We start from the raw sequence: 22,403 nt of genomic DNA, 5'->3' as shown, positions 1-22,403 counted from the left end.
AAGTAAAGTGGAGATGCGAAAGACGATGGCGGAATGTAATTGACCTTAATGACGATTAAGGATCAATATAATTTTGCCCCTTTTGTATTCTTTACTCTTCGATTCTAGGTCTCGAGTTGAAGCGGAGTTCTAAAACATGATGGCGGAATGAAGGCTAGACATTGTCAGAATTGAAATTGTGAGATCTTGGTTTTAAATAAAACATTATACTTTTATTCGAGCGTTTTCAATTTTCAACAATCATTTTATAAATCTAATTTTCAAGTTTTGAGGACGAAACTTTTTCTAAGGGGGTAAGAGTGTAATACCCCGAAGTTTTTAAATTTGATTAATCATGCTTAATTTTTATTTTTTTATTTTTTTTTATTTAGCTTAAAATCGTTTTAAATATTAATTTCAAACTTTATTTTAATTAACGAAGTTTTATTTCGCTTGAATTTTTAATATTATTACACGATTTATTAATTTTCAGATTCTATGATTAAATTTCAAATTTTACAAGCTTAAGCTACTTTTTAAAAATCTAAATTATTCCGTGATTTATTTCGGATTTTTAATAATTTCGGAACGTTCTCATTCGAAAACTAAATTTATTTTTCTTTAACGATATTTTTTTTTTATAAATAATTATTTTAAAACTTGGTTTTAACTAAAATTTTCTATTCCAATTAGTTTCCTAAAAATAGAGATCAATTTTCTGAATTCTTGCCTAAGTAAGTGAAATTACGAAAATGCCCTTACAAAGCCAAAATGCCAATTTTCTTCTTCTCTTTACTCTCCACGTACACAGCAAGAATGAAGTGAACTCTTCATTCCTCTCCTTCCCTCAATCCAGTCTTGATTCATGCCTTGATCTCCAAGCCATTTTCCTTCTCATTCACTCTACTTGACTCTACAAATCAGACACAATTTCAACTAAATTCCAACCAAAAAACAAAAATCAAATTTCAATTTCATTTTCTCAGTTTCTCTGATTCGAACCATCTCCCACCACCATTAGTCACCACCAACAACCACTGCCACCATTAACCGCCCCACCTCCCGGCTTCGTTAGCCGACCACCACCGCCCTACCACCATTACTCATCCCACCTACCTTCATCGCCGGCAAGAACCCGACCCAAATCCCCCACTCAACCTCCCCTGCTTCCCAGTTTTCGCACCCCACCCCTGCCTTGCTCTCCTCTGCACTCATCCTCCGGCACCGCCGTGCCACCACACTCCACATCCCCTCTTGTTTGCGCAGCCACCGCATCCCATGAACCACCCAGCCCACAAATCCCCTGTCTCCCCTCTTCTTTACGCACAACCTCCCTCTCTCCCGTCATCCTGCCGCCGCGAAATAACCACCACCACCGTCGCCTTAGACGGCGCAATCCGGCAGCACCAAACCGCCCAATCGCCTTCTTCCTTCCTCTCCTCCTCCCTTTCGTGTTCTCCTTTCTCGGCCCCCTCCCCTGTTTTCTCCCCTGTTCGTGTCTTCCCTCCTCCCCTCGTGCTCTTCCGCCGCAAATCACCTTCCACCGTCGCCTCTGGCGCGGGTTGGCGTGGCTGCGCCGCCCAGCTCAGCCGCCCTCCCTCCTCTCCTCTCCTCTCTTTCGTGCTTCTCTGCTTGCATCCCCTTTGCTCGTGCTTTCCTTTCCAGAAAACCAAAACCAATATTTGGTCCTTGGTTTTTATTCTCCTTAAAACCCACAAGTTAATTGGGCCACTCTAGTTTGGGCTTTTGGTAAGGAACTAGTTTGCTATTTCAGATCTTGTAACTTATTTTAATAAAAAATTTATGATATAATTATTATTCATTTACTAATAAATTGTTCACTATTTCCAGGTTTAATTATCGACTTTCCTAAAATAAGTTACTAGTTTTAATTATCAAAAATGGAATTTAAATAATTCTCATGTGAATTGATTTATGAATTATAAATTTAAATTTTTTTTTTGAAATTTCGATCAAAAACAATATTTTCTTTAAGTTTATGAAATTATATTTTTATCGAAATTCGTTATTTATAACATCACTACTTAAAATTTATTATTTATAAAATGTTGATTTTAAATTATTTATCGTCTTAGTTACTAATTTAATAATTCGATATTTTGAAAGAAATTGGACTCGGGGCTCAGGAAGGACGATCCATCAGACAGGAAGTATAAAAACTACGGTTGAGGTAACGGCTATTGCTAGTACCCGCAATCCCCTTATAAATATGATTTATGAAATTATGACGTTATGATTGAATTTATGAATTAAATGTTTTGATGTGTTTTATGGATTGTGGGATGAAATATGATTTGTTTGAATTGTTTATTATAATATGATTTGATTGAGTTTTCTCATAAAATTATGTTTATGCAATGCTTTGAAAGAAATAATATGTTTATTGATCCCAGGATCAAAATGATGTTTTATGAGCTAAATAAGTTATGTTATTTCGAACTGAAATACAAGCCAAGGCTTGGTAAAATTATACAAAACATGATAAATGAAAGTGAAAGACCTGGTTTGTCTGGCGGTATATAAACTACCATCTTCCTATCTACCGGTCATTCATGCACCACGGACACCTGTCCACCCATGGATTACGAGCCCAGGCTCCCATGGTTTATGAGCCCAGGCTCAGGGCCCAGGCCCATGTTACGATGATGAGCCCAGGCTCAGGGCCCAGGCCCAGTGGAGAATTCCTTCACGGTTCGTACTTGCCGACAACTAGTATGTTAAATTGCAAAGTTTATGAATGAATTAAATATGATATTTTATTAAATATTTTACCTATTCTATTCTCCCTGTGTTATTAAATAAAATGAATTGAAATGAATTTACGTTGCTAGGGTAGTCGTTACTGAGTCTTCGGCTCACCGTTTTGTTTTCCGTTTTAGGTACTGCGGGAATCGATGGAAACGCGTAGAGGCGAGGAATTTCACTTTTATATTTTTCACCTAGTTTATGCTTGATGTTTATAATAGTTTAATTTAAAGACTTTTAGTAATTTATGTACTTGTATTTTGGGAATATAAATGATTATTATATTAATTTGGAGGTTTTTATGGCTTATGTATGATGTTGCCTTGTAATTTCCAAGAGGGAATTACGGCAGGTAATGTCCCGACCAAATTAGGTTAATTCCGCTGCTAATTATGCTTTAATAAGTGATTTAGAGGTCGGGGCGTTACATAGCCCCTGCAATGCACGAATTCTATTAATTTGTTAAGTTAAAATAAAACTCATATATATACAACTTCTATATGCCTATATTTTATATATTAGATTAGATTAATGTTTTATTTTGGATTGAATTTCATTTTAGAGTTATTTTTTATTTATTAGATTGGTTGATTTTGGATGGAGTTGTATATACGTAGTATTATTATTCCCTTCGTCCCTTAATACTCGCACCAGTTTGACCGGTGCGGAGTTTAAGACACTTGAATTGACTTATTAATTTAACAAATGTTATTTGATAGTGGGGTATTTTTTTTAATATAGTTAGTGGGAAATGTGTAAGAGATGGGGAGTGGTGAGTGGGGGTGTAGATTTTTAAATGATTTTTTGTAGGGAGTAGGGGTGTAAGTGGGTTAGTAGGTAAGTGTGAGAAAAAAATATAATATTAGTAAAAAATTCCATTTATAGAAGCGATGCAAGTATTAAGGGACGACCCGAAAAGGAAAACGGTGCGAGTATTAAGGGACGGAGGGAGTAATTAATTAATAAAAATATTAACGTGGCACTTAATTATTTATCTATGTAGCACTCGACTTTTTTAATTCATAAATAATTTTGAAATCTTATTTTTCATTGGCCAAAATCATTAGATTTTCTACATGACGCTCTAATATTATATTAGTGTTTGACTTTGAATTGAATTTTATTTTATATTAATTGTTTGATCTTGGATTGAATTTTATTTAGATTAATTTTTTTAATTATTAGCTAGACTATTTGATTTTGGATGGAGTTGTATATATTAGTAATTAATTAATTAATTAATTATCTATGTGGAACCTAATTAATTATCTACGCGACACTCGATTTTTTTAATTCAAAAATAAATTAGAAATCTTATTTTTACACTACAAGAAATTGTACTATTAACGACGGGAAATCCCGTCGCTAAAGGTCAATAATTGTTGATTAACGACGGGATTTTCCGTCGCGAACCCGTCATAAAAGAGGGCCATCGTTAATGGAAAATCCCGTCGTTATCCCGTCGTAAAAGAAATTTGCGACGGTTGTTCCCGTCTTTATTGGGTTGTTATCCCCGTCGCAAAAGCCATTTTGCGACGGGATTTTTACCCGTCGTTATTAGGTTGTCACAAAAGATACAAATTTTTGTAGTGTTAATTGGCCGAAACCATTAAATTTCTTACGTGGTGCTCTAATAGCTCAGCAAATATGTCTCCTATATATATATATACACACTAGATTTTAGCCCGTGCGATGCACATATTCTTTTAAATTGTGAAGTTAAAATAAAACTTTTTATATTGACCAATTGCTATATTTTATATATTTTATTATATTAGTTTTTTTATTTTGAATTTGATTTCATTTTGGAATTACTTTTTAATAATTTAAGTGTTTAATTTTGGATGAAATTTTATATGTGTAATATTAATAATTAATTGATAAAAATATCTACGTGACACCTAATTATTTATCTACGTGACACTCGACCTTTTAATTTAAAAATAAATTTTTATTTTTACTTTTTCATTGTCCGAAACCATCAGATTTCCTACGCGGCGCTCTAATATTGGATTAGTGTTTGATTTTGGATTGAATTTTATTTTAGATTAGTGTTTGATTTTGGATTGAATTTTATTTTAGATTAGTGTTTGATTTTGGATTGAATTTTATTTTAGATTTATTTTTTAATTATTAGCTAGAGTATTTGATTTTGGATGGAGTTGTATATATTAGTAATTAATTAATTAAATATCTATGTGGAACCTAATTAATTATCTACGTGGCACTCGATTTTTTTAATTCAAAAATAAATTAGAAATCTTATTTTTAATTGATCGAACCCAATAAATTTCCTACTGTTGCTCTAATAGCTCAGCAAATATGTCTCCTTTATATATATATATATATATATATATAACTTATTATAGTCTATTTCTTCCCCCACACTTCATCATATCACAAGAGAATTTCATGACAAATTCTTTTCAAGAATATAAATTCCAAATAGTCTTTTATTTATGAAATTGCAAAGGCATCCAAAGCAAACTTCTTGTGGGACCCTATAGAAACAAAAGATTACTTATTCTTTAAAGCAATAATCTTGGACTTAAATATTGTGAAAGCATTGTTTATATTTTTACTCTTTGACGTTGATGTTTGATGCACGAGTTTCCAATGAAGTGAATCATGAAGAACCAAAAAATAGAAGAAACATGGCAATGCAAATAATTGATATTGAGAAGGAAAAACATTCGATGAAGAAAGTGACTATCTACCTATCTATCTACTACTCTATAAGTATAAAGGGGTATCTCATTCATTAAAACCTCTTGTGTTAAAATATGTCTTGAATCGGTTAAACCCTTACTGCAACGCTCCAACACGGCAATTTTATTGTCCGGTCTATTATTGTACACTAGGGTTATGGTATAATTCTTAAATAGCGTCGTTGATGCATATTGTGCTTGAATAATGTGATTTTAAGTCGTAATTCGCTTTTAAAAATATAGGGTTACTATGCTTCAAAAAATGGTTACTATGTTTAAAAATGTTAGTGTTTAATTTATTATAGGTACTATATAAACAATAAAGGTAACTATGAGTGTAAAAAGGTGCTAGTGAAAATTATTAATTTTGGGTTCACACTAATATTATTGTGGACCAGGTCCACGCAAGAATATTCCAAGGTTATGTGTTATTCTACACTAGGATTATCTGTTTTATAATATTGTGTTGTATCCTATATGATTTGATGATCATGCTGATCAATCTGTCTTAGTTACTTAACTTTTGTAAGAAAATCATATGAATATCTGTTCTATTTTTTTTGTTAATTTCTTGATTCATCGTGTGTTTTATAGACATAATGAATGAAGTGCAAGTTGAACATCAAAAGGTTTTGCACGTGTAAGGTTTACAATAAATTTATTGTGCAACAAAATAACTTTTACCTAGTTTTATGTAAATTTTAATATGTTTTTAATAACTTTTAGGACAAATTATTTTTTTACCACCTACAAAAATCGAAAATTTGTTTTTTACCACCTAAAAAATTAAAACTTTTATTTTACCAACTTAAAATAAATTCAAACTTGTTTTTACCACCTGAAAGCGAAAAAAAAGATGAAACATTTATGTATGGTTGCATAATTCAATTTCCCTTCAAATTTTTACACTCCATGTGTGACTTTCTTTAACTCTTTCACCCTTCTATCTTTACTTTCATTAAATTTTGTCAATTTTGTAAATTAAAGGTGGGGAAAAATTATGTAAATTCATGGAACATAAGGAAGTTGGGAAAGAGAAGAGAGTCAAATACGTGAAATTATGGAAGAATAGAACATATAAGAAATATTACCGTTATTGTGCCCCCTACATAACGTTTTCGTATATTTTTCCATTTTCCAGGTGGTAAAAAATAAGTTTTTAAACTTTTTTTAGGTGGTAAAATACAAGTTTTAGTTTTTTAGGTGGTAAAAATAATTTTTCGATTTTTTGAGGTGGTAAAAAATAATTTATCCTAACTCTTATATTATAAAAAGAAAAGTTGATAGATAAACATTCTAAAGAGTAAAATTATTAATTTATACTCCACCAGTCCCACATTACTCGTTACACTTTCTTTTTTCATCCGTCTCACATTACTTGTTACACTTCCAAATTAGTAATGGTCACCCAATTATTATATTGTCTCTCTCATCCCACTAACAAAATTTTGGTCCCCACACCCTCTCCCATTCAATTAAAAAATATCACACTAACTCCTATCACATCTAATTTTTCAATAAAATAACAATTGATAACCAAACAACCACTTATCACCTTAAAATTGTGTGCAAAGGTAAGTGTAACGAGTAATGTGGAATGAGTACATTATTAGTGATTTTGAAATTTTAATTTTTATTAAAATGAAATTGTTTATCGCTAATAAATAGATAACTTTTACCTATATTAGGATAAATTTTAAGCTTTTTGAGTTAACTTTTATTCCGATGTACAATATTACTGCACACCACTTGTAAATTATATTTTTTTTATTCGCAAATTCATATCATATACTACCTCCGTTTCAAAATGATCTTTACCCTTTCCGTTTTAGTTCGTTTTATAATGTTCATTACGATTTTATTTATCTATTTTTTGACATGAAAATTTTACTATCTTATCCTTCTTACCACAATATTTACAAATTTTCAGTCATTTTTTCTTTCTTTATTCATTTTTTTTCATACATCCACCCGCTTTTTTTACATATTTCTCTTACTTTATCCCATATTTTATTATATTCAACCAACTATTCCATTTTTATCTTAATATTTGTGTAAATAGTAACCGTAATTTTTTTTTATGAAACGGAGGTAGTACATTGCAGTACACGGTTAAATGGAGAGAGTAGTAAAATCTTAATTTGGACAATATTTTTTTTGGTGCAAATGAGCCACAAGGGCGGGGATGAGAATCGACCCCGGGATCACCTGGAACCGGGATGGAAGCTCTAACCAACTGAGCTATCCATCACTCTCTTAATTTGGACAATATTACTTCCAATGAAACCCTTTCCTTTACACGACCAATCACTATTGCCTCATGATTAGAGCGGTTGATTAACCACCCGAACTGTTGCACCTGTTGGGTTAGTCCGATCGTTTAGAACCCGAAAAGTTAATAACTTGCGAGTTGTAACCCGAAATCCGATCCGAACCGATTCAACTCATACCCGAACCGACTATATTCAACTCATACCCGAACCGAGTATATTTAACTCATACCCGAACCGACTTTAAAATATTAAACCGATTAAGACTCGAAACCCGATAACAAAACGTATTGCGGCAACCCGAACCGAATGGATTTGAAATCCGTTAATGACCCGATCCATTTTAATCCTAAACGTTTTAACCCGAGAAAAAATCCCGTTTAATCCGAACCGTTTTAACCCGAGAAAACCTCGTTTAATCCGGACCGTTTACAACCCGCAACCCGTTTAATCCAAACAATTTATAACATGTATAACCCGAACTATGTACACCCGTAACACGTTTCATTTTATCCAAACCAAAAGTCGTATTTGATCCAACTTTGTTGTATTTCAAGCTTATTTAACTCATAAGTTGTACTTCTTGGACCTTTCTAACTAAAGATATATCAATTAATTAATGTGCGTTGTTCAATCGAGTATTCGAATTGTTGGTTATCAACTGAGTAAGTAACTAAACATGTTATCATCTAAACTTAATTTTTATTGAACATGTTGTTAATCGGATATATTTTCAAATAGAGCTATATTACTGTAAACCTATCTATAGTCTCATAAAGTTATACTATAGATATAATTACCGTCAACATATATAGTTATATATTTGTTAGTTTATAATCTCATAAAATTATATTGAATTAGATAGTTGTAAACTAATAATCTCACAAATTTATATACATATGTAATTATGAAGTTATATTGTTATAGATTTATATCCTTCTATAGTTATAGTTTTATACAGTTTTAGTATAAACTAGTTATGATCATCAATTCATCAGTTATTAGCTTATTAGAGTAATCAAATGTAGAATGTTATAATCCTTAATTCTTTACAGTGTTATAAAACTTATGTACTCGTATTATTTTATTAGTCTTGCACTCTTTTATTGACTCATATTCAACTAATTAATCAATTATTAAACTAAGTTTATCTAATTTCAATACATTATAAGCTTATAACCAACCAACTGATCGAAAAACTATGTTATTTTAACTAAATTAACTTAATTCATTAACAATTGAACTTGCTTGTCTCGTTTCGTTGCTAAACTTGTTTGTCTCGTTGTTTCTTAAACCAATATGAATATATGATAGACTTGCATTTATTTTACAAATTAATTAGATATTAATTAGTTAGTTATCATTATCGAATAGTCATTACTACGTACGTACATTATTAGTTATCAATTTATCAATAAGTGCTTCATTAATACGAAGTGAAAATTTTATTAGTTCGTCGTTATGGATTATTATAGTACTAAGTCACATACAATATACTCACTAACTCTACTGGTCTTAAATTTTAAACGTATATTTTAAAAGTTAGTTATCATCCTTTTCCCCTAATTAAGGCATCGATATTATAATTTGTAAACGTATTGAAAATTGTGATTTTAGTAATAACCCGATATTGTTCATCGTTATCGATTATTATAGTACCAAGTCACATACAATATACTCACTAAATCTACTGGTCTTAAATTTTTGATGTACACTTTAAAAGTTAGTTATCACCCTTTGTCCCCTTATTAAGGCATCTAATTTGTATATGTATTGAAAATTGTGATTTTAGTAATAACCCGATATTGTTTATAACTTGGAACCGAATTGAATTGACCTAACCCCAAGTACAACCCGATACACATATCATCCCGCTACTGATTTATCCATACGGTATGAACCTAAACCGATAAGAACCAAGAAGATAAGAACCCGAACCGATAAGATCCAAACTCAATGTAACCTGGTGTAGACGCCTACATTTGTCCCTAGGCCCGAAGCGGTGTGTTCAATGATGAAACTATAACCCACTTGCCAACAATGCACTCTGATTAGCTGAAGAACGATGCTAGACTGACTGAAGAGACCATCCGGAGTAGAACCTGTTAAATATAGTAACTTCCATAAATAGAAAGCTTCCTAAAATAGAATGGACATACACTTAGTCGCATTCGCATCCCGATACGGTTTAATATGTGGTTGTATCGATAGAAAGATAAAATACAATTGTCCGCATTACAACACACCTTTATGCCCACAATGTTCTAATGCTTGCCTTCAGGCTTTAGAATAGCATGGCTCAAATAATAGCACCTCCCGAGTTCATACTTATTGGGAACAATACATGTAAATGTTAACCCAAATTACTCAAACATGTTTACGAGTGCATAAAATACGCTCATTAGCTCATTTAGCAAATGATACGTCCTTACAAGTCAAAGTCTTTCTTATAAATTATGATTTGGATCATGCACATCATGTGATTGCATAAGCCTTTGAATAAGCTTTCCATAGACTTATCATAAGCCCAAATCCGATTTAAAGCGTATAAGTTATAAGGATGCACATCATGTGCCACAACTCGAGATTTACAAAACCTATTGATACGAGACCGCCGACATTGGAAATATGGATTCCCTAGTTTGTGTGAAGGAGTGATGAGCAGTTAAAGTTATTATTTTCAAGAATCCGAGTTTGTATGAAGGAGTTATGAGCATTTAAAGATCGAATTTTCTGAAAGCACGGGCTGCAATAAGGGCTCGCTGTCATTATGTTAATAAAAAGTGGCTTGGGGGTATGTTAACGAATTGGTCCACGACAGAAATGAGACTTCACAAATTCAGGGACTTGAGAATGGAACAAACGGCAGGGAGACTCGCTCGTCTTCCAAAGAGAGATGCGGCGGTGGTGAAGAGAAAATTATCTCACTTGCAAACATATTTGGGTGGGATCAAATATATGACAGGGTTACGTCCGCAGATCTGCCTACGCTGGAAATTTCTAACGTTGACGGAACATCCGCTAGAAAATTCCAGCGCACACAAAACTAGCGCCACTTTTTCCTGGCACTGCTATTTGATTCTCACTGAAACTCAAACGCCTTTAAATTATATCCGGTTTACGCTACAAATTTCAAGCGCTACAGTGGCATGCGCTACTTTATTCTGGCACATCCATTTGATTTTCACCGAAACTCGAACTCTTCAAATGTCTATCTTATTTTGACTACCTACACTATAAATACAACCCTTCTGCACCCCGAATGCGATCATCAATTCAGTCTCACACCTTTGACATTCTGAATTCTCTTTTCCCTCTCTGGCATACTAAATCTTTGTTGAAGTCCCGTCCCGTATTCGTAATAGTTATGTCGTATTAACTCTTGTTAAGCAGAACCCTGTCCGTACAAGTATTCAAACCATCCCAATTACTACCGAAGTTATAGCCAATTCATAAGCCAAAACCAAGGATTCTAAGAGGAAACTCTGCCGGAATTGAAGGAAAGATAAGGATCTAAAATAGACCTGTCAAAAATCGACCCGACCCGAAAACCGACCCGAACTCTACCCGAAAATATTGGGTCCTGAACAAGATTTTGTGACCCGTAACCCGATTTTATCCGAACCCGAACAACCCGAAAAGTAATGGGTCAAAACCCGACCGAACCCGTTTTGGACCCGACCGATTGAAAACCATTGTATTTATAGTAATAAATGAGATTATGAGAAAATTTAAGCATAATAAACACGTTGTTTTTACTATTGTTGCGTGTAATATGATTTTAATTTGAATTATACGCTATTTTATGGTTGAATTTGACTAAATATAAACTTGTGAGGAAAATATGTGAATTTGTGCCCATATTTTGTATATTTATCACCTAAATCAATGAAAATATGATGCGCATTTTAAAATCTCTCAACCCGTTGGGTCGACCCGAACCCGAAAGTTCTGGGTCTTGAACAAGCATTTGTAAACCCGAACCCGAAAGTGACCGACCCGATTCAACCCGAACCCGAAAATTATTTTTTACAACCCCACCCGACCGACCCGTTTGACAGGTCTAATCTAAAAGTCAGTATAAAGGTTGTTCTAAAGCTAAAAGGAGGCTCTGCTAAGGTGAGTGGTAGGTGTTCCTGAGACCCGCAGTATAGCCTACGCGATACTGTAACCTAAAATCTACATTTTTACCACTTTCATCACCATATAAATCTGTTCACATAATCTGTTTTATTAATCACGCCTAATAAGTTAATCTCTGTAAAATGTGAATATTTCTAAGCACCTTAAATCAATCTATATCACTATTTTGATGTTGTTTAGTTGATTATCTGTGCATTAAAACCAAATCTGATTAGTAATATAGCATAACGCATATCCCTTTCGTCATCACATTGAACTAGTAAGGACCTCTGAGTGGGATAATGCTGGGCACTCCCCGTATTAGTAAACGTCCCCCGAACTCTTAATCTCTACTCTGGTGGATGTACGTTGAGCGATCTCGACAACAGGGATCGAACCTATGGCCGTTGTGAGTCAAGTATGTTTGTACTCCAGGCATATCACGATAACCGGGTTTTGTCAGTGTTTTTCAATGTTGTTGTAAAACTGAATGACGACTCCTACAGACTAGTAAAAAGAGGCTAATGCCACATACCGAGGGGAAAGTCGTCTGAGCCGCTTTCTTCGAAAAGGTACGCCCGTCCTGTTTTTCGACACCCTCACAGTGGCGACTCCGCTGGGGACAATGTTGAATTAATTTATGCAAGTAGTGTCTCGGTGAGGAAGCCGTATAGAAGAAATTGAATGTTACCCCACAATTATTTTCTTATTAAGTTGGGACGACCTGAAGTATTCAATGTGACGAATGATCGCGATAGAAACACATACCCAATCTTGGCTTCCTTGGCATGTTTCATCTCGGAAGTTGGGAATAAGGACACGTATCAGCCTGGGGGTGCACGCGCTTCGGATAGGTTTACAGTAATATAGCTCTATTTGAAACCCAACGCTAGAAATTTCTGGCGCCCACTGGTCCATTCCTCGACAACTTTTACATACTTTTGAATTAAAATAGAAAACGATTCGTAAAGTAGTTGATGGTCCTCTAATAACACCAATGTCCGGCATAATACCGTTCATGCTAAAATAACATTGACGTTCACTAAAAGCAAAGATTTCTGAAAAGGAAAAAGAGTTTGTTTTCAAAAATCAATTAAAAAAATGGATTTATACCAAATTCCTCGTTATAATCTCTTAATAATATTCGAGGCAAAGGAAGAGTCAAGTCGAGTCAAAAAACCTAGCCGAGTTTGTCACCATTTATATGAGTCTTCCCTTGAGTCCATCATTGACCTAATCTAAACTAAAATTGTTTCCTAAGAGTCTAAACCAAGTTAAAACCTACCATTAGAGTCATCGTTCACCTAGAATTACCTTTTATGGAGTCTTCACGCACTTAGAGTCCTTCCCCTAGAATCCACTAAGACCTAGGATGGTTCCCTTAATCCTCATCCCGTAGCTTAAAGTGCAACCCGTATAGCAAAAAGTAAATACACTAAAACGGTCATAAAAAGAGTTTTATTAAGAACTGTGAGGCCCATGACCTTTCAATCCGTTGGTCTAACCTTAGTCCATCATCCAGAGTTGATTTCAGCCCAAAGAGTTAGCAGGTTTGAAAGTTATAGATGCTACAGTCCAACAGTTTTGTAAAAATCCGTTTTTGTGTTATGAGTCAAACCCATGTCCAACCTTTGAGTCTAAGTCGTCCGAAATAGCATTCTAACATATTCCAAATAATTAGTACGTTTTTTTATAGATGGCATTCACCATCTAAAAGGATTATTAAGTCAGTCCATACCTCGAAATTAATAAATTAACGCTCTTAATTTATAAGCGATTATTACATTCCGTTCAAATCACCTAGATCTTAAAAATATAGACCATGAGAGCACTATAACTCTCACTCGACTAATAGACGCAAAATTATTGCCCAAAATGCAAATTTGACATTTACTAAATTTGTCATTTTAATCGAATCTTAAGACGATCGTGACACTCTAATTTCTAATCGTTCAGATTTTAGAGCAACCTATTTCTCGAGTCTAATATTTAATCAAGAACTAGGTGATCATATCCAAATTTTCAAAATCAATTCTATTTTCTTTCTAGTTTTCAAAAACAATTCATTAATTCTTCTCTAAGGGTCCTAACTAATTCGAGAATAATTCAAGGAACGATTGCTCGGAAACATAAACTCTAATCATTCAGGAAAGTCTTCAGCAAATCCGCACCCTTTTAACTCCCAGTCCAAACATGAGTAGCATCCAAGAGCAGATCCATCTAATAAAGATTACTCTTGAAGAGCTTACTTCTCGCCATAGAAGAAACACACAAGCAAATTCATGAATTCGAGCACGGTCCAAGTGACCATCTCAATTGCTTAATCCACCGAATAGGTTACAACACTTCGGAGCACCCTACTCCTGAGACAGTTGACCATGAAAGGATAAATGAACTAACCACTTTAATGAGACAGAGTTCTCTCTTCAAAAAACCGAAGGCAGTTAATGAATTTGCTTGTCAACCGAAAAAGGTTAAAAGATGGATTAGAGACAAAAAATTCACCCCGGTAGGCGAGTCGTACACAAAAATGCTTGCTAAACTCAAAACTCGAGAAATAATGTGTCCAATAGCTCCCACGTCTAACCCTCGTGTTAAAGGAAAGTATTGGGACCCTAACTCATATTGTGAGTATCATCAGGGAAAATGCCATCTTGTCCAACAGTGTTGGCACCTAAAGAATGCAATACAAGATCTAATTGAGGACGGGGTCTTGACCCTTCCCATCTAAGATATGAAGTTGAGAGCATTATACTCCAATTAAAATTGAACACTCACTTTTAGCATTTTAAAACTTGATTGAGTTCTCATAGCATTCCTTTGGCACCAAACATCATTTGGGACAACTATGGCATACTTACCCTCTACCATATCGAACATTCCACCTCCAAAATGATCAGAATGACAAACTCATAAACAAATCTCTCTTGGACTGGAAATGTGAAGCTACAAACTAGACTGTTGGCTGCACTAAAGACTAAAGATCATCCAAAGCTCGAAGATGCAGACTCAAAGTTCAAAGAGGCTCAGACTTAGAATACAGCACTACAAACTAATTCTATGTCATTATCCCTTCCATTTTCGTTCCTAAAATAGAACAAGAGGCTAATTTTTTGTCAAACCTTCTTATCATGTTTTTTTTTATCCAAGATCAATAAAATTTCTCTTTAAAGCACATCCTTGATTGTCTTACCATAACAGTTTTAAAAGCAATGAACAAACAAAAAGGAAAATTATTCGATGCACGAAACAAATGAAGAAAACACTTATTCTGCACTTTACATAAAAGAGTTCGCAATTAGTCACTCACCTGGGCCCAACACAGCCCATTAACTTCAAAAAGAAAGGATTCATCTCAGGACCAACAGCTAGGGGCACACTCAGTCCACCTTAACGATTTCTGAAAGATACAATTCACCAACACAAGAGGCTACTTGCAACCTTTAAAATGTCCTTTCCCTTAGCTAAGAAGCAATGAACCACTTTCTGAACCTTGTCTGAAGGAGCCTTTTTTTATTCAACCCATACTAATCCGAACTTGGGGATGGGAATTCACCATAACAATAAAATGGACAAGAAAAGGAACTAATCAAGTAAAAGGACTACACATCAAGGACCATTTGTGAAATAACCGTTCTAGTAAAAAATACTAAAATCTGAAGAATAAACAGCGATGAAGTTCTACAAAGACCAAACAAGGTTAAACACTAAGTCCAGTCATCAATTTAACTAAGGGTATAATGGAGAATTTTGAGCCTTAACCATTTTTTCCACCCGAAACTTAACCACGTTACAACCCCGGAAAATCCCTCCTTGAGGTGAAGTAATAAACATATACCTTTCTTAAATCGCAAAAAAAGAGAAAAGAAATCCCCACTCGGGAATACCTGATAACCGAGCACCAATTACTCGACATTAAGAAGTTAATCAACTTTGCGAATTAACTAGAAAACGAAACGTGAAAATAAATCGAATCTTGTGGAACCTTGCATACCAACCGCTTGGCGCTAGAAATTACCAGCGCTTACCATGTAAGACCTAATCAATTATAGCGCGTGCAAGCTGTGCGCTGGATTTTTCCAAAGCCTGTGCTTAAGTGTTCGAATTTTTTCCTGCATTTTTACAGAAAAATCCGAACACTTGGGGGGTACATCCGTGTACAAACCGATTATTTTCATGCAATTTCGCGCAAATCAAGGTGAATTTATAATAAAATAATGACTCAGAATAAAAAAAAAATAGAACTACGTAAGGCCTGATTCCAACCTGGGATGCAACCCCTAAAGGCGCTACAACTTTAGCCGAAATTCATTATGGACGTCTATTCTGAACAAAACAGACTCTGCCAACTCCGGCTGAAAGTGACTAAAACATGGATCAATAACATTCAACTCAAGTCATTATATGCAAAAGTGCTAAAAGTCTTGTTAATTAGGCACAAGATTCTGTTATCAACCTAATTACTTTGCAGAAAGTAGAAGCAACTCGCCTCTTTAGGCACAACTTCCAAAAGGACCATAACTTCCTTAAATAACTTGTTTCATGTCATTCGAATACATAAATAATCTCCTTAAGATAAAAGACACATCTACATCTTCTTAAACATTGCCAAAAAACTAAGTCAGGCAATTAAACATTCTTTATGAACATCAAAGGGTATCACTTACTATTCTTACCACCCTTCGACATCTCTTCATGCAAGAATGTATTTCACCTTCTTGAACTTTGAGCATCTAAAACTTCATCCTAAATCGAGCAACCGATAAGTAATCTGTAAGTACTACAGCCAACAACCCAAGTGAAAGCTTTCGAATCCGATACAATAAAAAGAGAAGGTTGACATCAGATTTATACCGAACAATACGATCGCGGTATCATGCGACCTCAATGTCAAATGACTTCCTTGAAAATTAATATTCTCAGTATGCATTTAAATATGGACTCTACTTCATCTTTTCTGTTTTCAAAACATTTTCAAAAAAAACAAAGTTGGATGTGAACTCTATCTTAGTCAGTTCCTTCATTTCCTTGTTAAGCAATCAAGTCTGGACGCACCTTTCCATAATTCAAAAGAAGCAAAACCTTTGCTCTGCTTTATACTGGGGGCTAATCTGGCCAACACGTCCATTCTTCTCCTTAACAATTGATCGAACATACAAGAATTTCCCATTGCGAATAATATGGAATTAAATCCGCAAATTTTAACTGATATCTTTCTAAAGACTTAAAATCGCTAAAGCTACAAAAACGACGTTGTTGACCCTAAACCTAAATTATGCATGCTGTCTTTTTTAGTACATGTTGGAGCCTCACTCTGACTAAAAAGAGTTACTCGAGCCTTGGTCCAGGCAGACTTCAACTTACTAACCACCTTGACCATGGCTCTATCACCTAATACAACACCTACAAAGAAAAACGACAAGTAGTAATTACTATACTCGTTCCTTGAACATACCTTGCATTAAACAAGTATTTTTCAAGATATTCATGAACTGATAGCCAGACGATTTCGGTTCATCCTGGACATCACGACCATGCAAAACATATGCCAAGCATCATAACACAAAGCCAATCATGAATCTATGCTTGGGGGCTTGAAGAAAGAACCTCAAAACTGCTCCGAATGTCGAATTTATAACAAATTCTCGATGCTAATGCTACACATATGTCATAGGGAGAAAATCCTAGTGTTCAGTTGCATAAAATGAACCTTACTTTGCTAATCCCTTATCTCAACTCTAAGTAAGTTTAACTATTTAGAACTTGAAAGTTGATCCAAACTAATAGGGCAATAAAATATCGCGAGTTTATGAGAACTCCGATCATCCAACTGCATCGAACATGCAGGATAATCACTCTGCACATATCCGTTCATACAGTTCAACCGTTGCTGCAGAAGACTCTAAACAACCAAAAGAAAATTTCTACCACAAGAGAAGAAAGCAAAGGTAAACACTCGGGGGCTGAAACCCCGAATTCCTCTACAAGAACAGGGCACCCGCGGCAAGCCCTTTCCGCAAACCCCAAGTACCCATGAGGCATTCCCCTTATGACGCTGCATCTTATAGACGCTCTTCACATCTACAACATTAAACAAAAGACAAAAATGAACAGTTAAAATCTCGCATAAAACGAGACGATACAAAGTAAGCAAATCCTTACACTTACCTGAGTAGGACTCGTAGTCCCAAACATCTCCTACAATACCAACAGTTTAAGTTGCCTCTTCAGTTGCCTCGCAACACCCCTAGCAAGTAACGATGGGATATACGTAGTTCTCCCTCCTCGATCAAGGAATGAGAAAAGGCAAACGCTCAAAGGCACACAACTGCAAACAGACAACAGTAAATAAGGCTGGAAAGAACAATCTACGGATTAACATTCCAGAAAGTAGAGAGGCATCATACCTCAACCCAGCAAATAACACATACTATTTATGAAGTTCCAAGTATTCAAATTCATAACAAGTTTGTCTTACTTGGCGGAGTCAAGAAATTTGTTCCCTGAGTACGAACATGCTACTAAGTTCAAATTGGTAGCAAAACAAGTACATGCAAAAGTGATAAAAATAACTCCAAAGTGAAAATTCATGCTTAGATCATGTAAACCGCAAGCAACAAGCCAAGAACACCTACATTGTGTCACGACATCAATTCATAGGTACACTTGGGGGATAATTTTGAACAAGCTCAAAATTACCGAAAATCAACAAACTTGTGAAAATCAACATGCTAGACACTTATACATGTTATAAACATCGCATGCAAGCAAAACATTGCAGCGAATGAGACATAAGATTCAGAATAAAATCGAATAAATCTGGAAAATTGGAAGTAAAACACCAGCGCTAGATATTTCTAGCGCTAGGCACACATGCGCCACTAATATTCCAGCGCACCAAAACCAGCGCTAGGAAGTTTGGTTCTCACCTAATCATGGCAAAGATAAAGTTTTAAAAAGCTCAGCATGAATAACATCTGGCGCCCATCTAGCTAGCCCCAGGAAATAATAAACGCTCCTGATCAGAGCGCTATAATATTCTGGCGCTGCTGGTTGTTTCACAAAAAGCTCAATTTCGTCAAACTTCACTCTTATTCGGCCGGTTACACCTCAATCCTTATATAAATGGCAAAGAAACTGTCGTTTTGCTGCCCGTATATAAAGAATGCACGCGCCGGAAAATTCAAGCGCAACAAATGCACGTGCCAGAAAATTCAGGCGCATAATTATTCTCATTCAGAAAACTGTCGGGCCACCTCCCCTTTCGTATACCGCAAATAACCGTTTAACTCTATTCCATTTTCCTTCCCGCGGAAAAAGTTACGTTATTTCAAAAAAAAATTAATATTTCCTATAATAATAAGTTTTCCGTTGGCCCACCAACAGGCAACGACATTTCGAGAAATAACCGTGCCCCACTTTGGGTAACGGTTTTTTAAAAAATCATAGTTTTCCCCATGATTCCAAGAAATTACCAGTTAGAAGTCCCAATCTTCTTCCCATCAGAGGTCCCAATCCTCGTTCCCGAGTTAGAATTCCCAATATTCTTCTCATTAGAGGTCTCAATCCTCGTTCCCTAGTTAGAAGTCCCAATCTTCTTCCCATTAGAGGTCTCAATCCTCGTTCCCAAGTTAGAAGTCCCAATCTTCTTCCTATTATAGGTCCCAATCCTCGTTCTCAAGTTAGAAGTCTCAATCTTCTTCCCATTAGAGGTCCCAATCCTCGTTGCCAACTTATAAGTCCCAATCTTCTTCCCATTAGAGGTCCTAATCCTCGTTCCCAATTTAGAAGTCCCAATATTCTTCCCATTAGAGGTCCCAATCCTCGTTCCCAAGTTAGAAGTCCCAATCTTCTTCCCATAAGAGGTCCCAATCCTCGTTCCCAAGTTAGAAGTCGATCCCAATCTTCATCCCATTAGAGGTCACAATCCTAGTCCCCAAGTTAGAAGTCTCAATCTTCTTCCCAGCAGAGGTCCCAATCCTCGTTCCCAAGGTAGATGTCCCAATCTTCTTCCCAACAGAGGTCCCAATCCTCGTTCCCATAGAGGTCTCAATCCTCGTTCCCATAGAGGTCTCGATCCTCTTCCCAGCAGAGGTCCCAATCCTCGTTCCCAAGTTAGAAGTCCCAATCTTCTTCCCAACAGAGGTCCTAATCCTTGTTCCCATAGAGGTCCCAATCCTCGTTCCCATAGAGGTCTCGATCCTTGTTCCCATAGAGGTCTTGATCCTCGTTCCCAGCTTAAGGTCTACCCGTTACTCGTCCCTGTTTGAGGTTTATCCCTTCCTCGCTAGAAAAGGACTTTTATTCCATTTTTTTTCCGTATTCCGTCGTCAAAAATTAAGTTAAGTATCTGTTTTCGAAAAACTCCCTTCACCGTTTGAACATCTTCAATGACTTTGTGAGAAGTCAGTTCAAGTCAGTAGATTCTCAATAACTCGTGAGGGAACTGTTGCCATTCCTAGTGATGACCCTTAAGTCAAATTAAACGTTGTCACTTGGGGGCTCGCGAGACCCTCGTTTAAATTTGGTCTAAACCAGACTAAGTTTCACACGCACTCCGTCTACCAATACTCTATTTATCGTCTTGCCCAGACTTAATCAAAGTGGGGGCTAACTGTAGACTCCTACATTTGTCCGTAGGCCCGAAGCGGTGTGTTCAATGATGAAACTATAACCCACTCAGTGGCCACTTGTCAACACTACACTTTGATTAGCTAAAGAACGATCCTAGACTGATTGAAGAGACCATCCGGAGCAGAACCTGTTAAATATAGTAACTTCCATAAATAGAAAGCTTCCTAAAATAAACTTCACACATACTTAGTCGCATTCGCATCCCGATACGGCTTAATATGTGGTTGCATCGATAGAAATATAAAATATAATTGTCGTCATTACAACACACTGTATGCGCCATAATGTTCTAATGCTTACCTTCAGGATTTAGAATAACATGGCTCAAATAATAACACCTCCCGAGTTCATACTTATTAGGCACAATACATGTAAATGTTAACCCAAGTGACTCAAACATGCTTACGAGTGCATAGAATACTCTTGTTAGCTCATTTAGCAAATGATATGTCCTTACGAAGTCAAAGTCTGTTTTATAAATAATGATTTGGATCATGCACATCACGTGATTTATGGGCCTTGGAATAAGCTTTCCATAGACTTATCATAAGTCCAAATCCGATTTAAAACGAATAAGGCTTTTACTTGGGCTTTGCCAAAACGGACTGACCTCCACTCTTTGGGCCATAACTCTAGATTTACAAAGCCATTGATGCGAGACCGGTGGCATTGGATAGATGAATTCCATAGATTTCCAACAAGATATTTGTTTCAAGAATTCGAGTTTGTATGAAGGAGTTATGAGCAATTAAAGATCGAATTTTCTGGAAATCCGCAGATCTGCCCGCGTTGGATATTTCTAGCGCTGACAGAACATGCGCTAGAAAATTCCAGCACACAGAAGGCCAACGCCACTTTTTTTGGCAGTGCTATTTGATTCTCACTGAAACTCAAACGCCTTTAAATTCTATCCGGTTTGCGCTACAAATTTCCAGCGCTACAGTGGCATGCGCTACTTTATTCTGGCGCATCCATTTGATTTTCACCGAAACTCGAACTCTTCAAATGTCTATCTTATTTCGACTACCTACACTATAAATATAACCCTTCTGCACCCCGAATTAGATCATCAATTTAGTCTAACTCCTCTGATATTCTGAATTCTCTCTTCCCTCTATGGCATACTAAATCTCTATTCAAGTCCCGTCCCGTGTTCGTAATAGTTATGCCGTATTAACTCTTGTTAAGAAGAACTCATTCCGTACAAGTATTCAAACCATCCCAATTACTACCAAAGTTATTGCCAATTAATAAGCCAAAACCAAGAAATCTAAGAGGAAACTCTGCAGGAATTGAAGGAAGCATAACGATCTAAAAGTCGGCATAAAGGTTGTTCTAAAACTAAAAGAAGGCTCTGCTAAGGCGAGTGGTAGGTGTTCCTGAGAACCGCAGTATAGCCTACGCCATACTGTAACCTGAAATCTACATATTTACCTTTTTCATCACCATATAAATATGTTCACATAATCTGTTTTATTAATCACGCCAAGTAAGATAATCTCAGGACATATCTGATTATGGCTAAGCACCTTAAATCAATCTAAATCACTATTTTTATGTTGTATAGTTAATTATATGTGCATTAAACCCAACTTAGATTAGTAATGTAGCATAACGCATGTCCCTTTCATCGTCACATTGAACTAGTAAGGACTGTCGCGTGGGCTAATGTTGTGCACTCCTCGTATTAGTAAACGTCCCCCAAACTCTCAATCTCTACTCCGCTAGATGTACGTTGAATGATCTCCACAACAGGGATCACAAGGGAACCTATGGCCGTTGTGAGTCAAGCATGTTTGCACTCCAGGCATATCACGATAACTGGGTTTTGTCAGTTTTCTTCAATGTTGTTGTAAAACTGAATGGCGACTCCTACAGATTAGTAAAAACGGGCTAATGCCCGCAGAACGTTAGTCCCTGTTTT

The 22,403-nt window shown here is 35.8% G+C and overlaps 1 long non-coding RNA gene across 1 annotated transcript; it reads left to right on the top strand.

The window, feature by feature from the left end:
* The first annotated feature begins 894 nt into the window (after window positions 1-894).
* Window positions 895-3,159, top strand: LOC130464158 (uncharacterized). Its single transcript, XR_008924486.1, has 3 exons — window positions 895-1,728; window positions 2,107-2,170; window positions 2,880-3,159. It is a non-coding gene; the product is annotated as an uncharacterized lncRNA (long non-coding RNA).
* The last annotated feature ends 19,244 nt before the right edge of the window (window positions 3,160-22,403 follow it).

Source organism: Spinacia oleracea, chromosome 6 (assembly GCF_020520425.1).
Source record: "Spinacia oleracea cultivar Varoflay chromosome 6, BTI_SOV_V1, whole genome shotgun sequence".
NCBI lineage: Eukaryota > Viridiplantae > Streptophyta > Magnoliopsida > Caryophyllales > Amaranthaceae > Spinacia > Spinacia oleracea.
This window is presented reverse-complemented; position numbering and strand designations above follow the sequence as displayed.